This window comes from Penaeus monodon, chromosome 29 (genome assembly GCF_015228065.2).
Source record: "Penaeus monodon isolate SGIC_2016 chromosome 29, NSTDA_Pmon_1, whole genome shotgun sequence".
NCBI classification, from domain to species: domain Eukaryota; kingdom Metazoa; phylum Arthropoda; class Malacostraca; order Decapoda; family Penaeidae; genus Penaeus; species Penaeus monodon.
In genome coordinates, this window is record NC_051414.1 from 29,912,787 (window position 1) to 29,915,131 (window position 2,345).

At 33.7% G+C, this 2,345-nt stretch overlaps 1 protein-coding gene across 2 annotated transcripts in view; it reads right to left on the minus strand.

Annotated features, from left to right (window-relative positions):
* LOC119592131 (zinc finger and BTB domain-containing protein 7A-like) overlaps positions 1-2,345 on the minus strand; it is a 13,140-nt gene that overhangs the window by 3,749 nt on the left and 7,046 nt on the right. The window contains exon 6 of one of the 2 annotated variants that reach the window (XR_005230407.1): positions 28-411. The exons of the other annotated variant lie outside the window; for it this stretch is intronic. The gene's annotated coding sequence lies outside the window, so the exon portion shown is untranslated. The remainder of the gene's footprint in view (positions 1-27; positions 412-2,345) is intronic. 2 annotated transcript variants of the gene reach the window in all.

The window sequence follows — 2,345 nt, forward strand, 5'->3', positions numbered from 1 at the left end:
ACTAGAAAATGAGAGGTATTCCCCTACCTTATTTCTAAAAATAAATAAAAAAATGAAGCTCCAAATACGCCTGATGCACTAAACCATATGGGTACGCTTATGGGTCCACATATTAGTTTTCTGTGTGAATCTCTGTGAGCAAATAGGGCAACTGTAGGGCTTTTCCCCAGTATGGATGCGAATATGGGTGTTTAGAGTTCCTTTCTGAGTGAACCTGGCGGGACAATGGGGGCAGGAATGGGGCTTCTCAGCAGTATGAGTGCAAATGTGGTCAATCAAGTGGGTTTTCCTATAAGTGGAATAGCAACAATATGGACACTTATGTTGCTTGGTGCTGCTGCTCAATGCTCTCATCCTGCCCCTCTGAGGTATGGTCCTTCCGCCTCCCTTACTCCTCGCCTCGAGTGCACCCTGTCGGATATGACCTTCTTACTTGAGGGCACATAAAGAATTAGTATTAATATCTCTGGCATAATATGGAGATTAGGGATATATTCCTTGCAGCAGTTTGCTCTTGGAGACAGCAAGTTATTCCCATAATTACATATAGCATGGTCAATTTCCCATCATGTTCACTCTTGATTTCAATTAGGCTTGGGAAAGAGGGATAAATACTTGATATCACCTAACAGAAAAAAAAAAAGAATGCTTTTTATAGTTATATCTTATAAGGTTATCAATATTTTACTCTCAGCCAAAAGATACATCCTTTTTGATTCTACATGGTCACATATCTGAAGATAATTTTATAGTCTTAGATACCACTTTTAGAAGACAAAATAATCATCCCTGGCCAAGAGTACACAAAGATGTTTACAACAACACTGAAAGACATCCTAAGATTCTCCATACATAAAAAGAAACATGTTTAGTAAGAATGCAATGTAACATTTAACCACAAAATATGCATTTTATATAGAAAGCCAGGACTCAAAGAACAATAATAGTACAGAAAGGCATGGTAACTGAAAGCATTGCAACAAATATAGATAAGACCTGAATGAAACTGATAGTTTCACAAAGTAATATAAGCAGTTAATATTTTATATTACCTTTTCAGAATCTTCAACTACGGAAATATCAATTTTCATTCATACTTTTTCTAAATGAATGTTAATTGGTAAGTCATACTATCCCCAAAAGTGAATAGTACCACCAAATGTCTTTAAAAAAGACACTGATAAAATATGTTTAGCATTCCAATGGTAAATGTTTAAAAATTGGAAATCCATTTCATCAACTCTTTTGTAACAAAAGTCAGAAGTGTAATCTGAGAAGAATCATTAAAAGATCAACTGATATAATTTTATATATATATATAAACTGCATCTCTACTTTACAACAAATGTATATTTGCTGTCTTTCCCTTCCTCTTCTCTTTCAATAGCATTTCTCTATTTTCCCTTTTTCTCTCCTCACTTGTCTTTTTTTTGTTCACTTTCATTTATATCTTTCCCTTTTATAACACTCATTCAACTCTCTCCTCTCATCTTTCCTGTCCCTTTCCCTTCTCTTCTTTCTTCTTCTTTTTCCATTCAGTTTTATCCTTTCTTCACTATCCTTTCTTCATTCTCCCTTCAACAACTCCTATCTTCTCTCTTCTTATTTCTCTTCTCTCCATTTCACTCCTCTCTTCCTTTCTTGTCTCTCCCTTTAACTTTCCTCCTCCCTTCTTGTCTCTCCCTTTTACTTTTCTGCTTTCCCTTTCTCTCTCCCTTTTAATTCTCTTCTTTCCACTTACTCTCTCCCTTTCACTTATATTTTCTTCCTCTTCTCTATTCCTGTCATTTCTATTTTTTCATGTTCTCTCTTCCTTTCATACTTATCCCTTTCTCTTCTCTCTCCCTACCATTTCTATTCATTCCTAATATTTGAAATATGTTAATGCAATAGGACACTGTTAGCATATGCTTTCTGAGTCAAGCAACACACGTTTTGCTTTCTACTGTAAGCTCATAAAGCCTAAGATTTTTAAATGAAGATGTTGAAAATGTGATTAATTTTCTTCTACCTTTTTTCTTACTGCAATTTTTTTCAACAGTAAGCATGAAAAATAAGAGTAAATGTGAATGTTATAAAACACAATTTAATATTTCAACAGAATACTGCTTTATCAATCAGCCTAATTCAATCTCATCTAAAAAACAAAATTATCTTTCCTTATAAATTCATTTTCATATAAGCAACACATAAAATTTCTATGAAAGCTTAAATATCTTTGCTGTAAAATTGTTTATAAAATAGGAATCATTATATGATGCTGTAGCACAATACAATCCAAAGAATTTTAAGAGCATTTCAAATAACTAGTAGGACCTGTGGGAATTACACAGAAAAAAGGGACT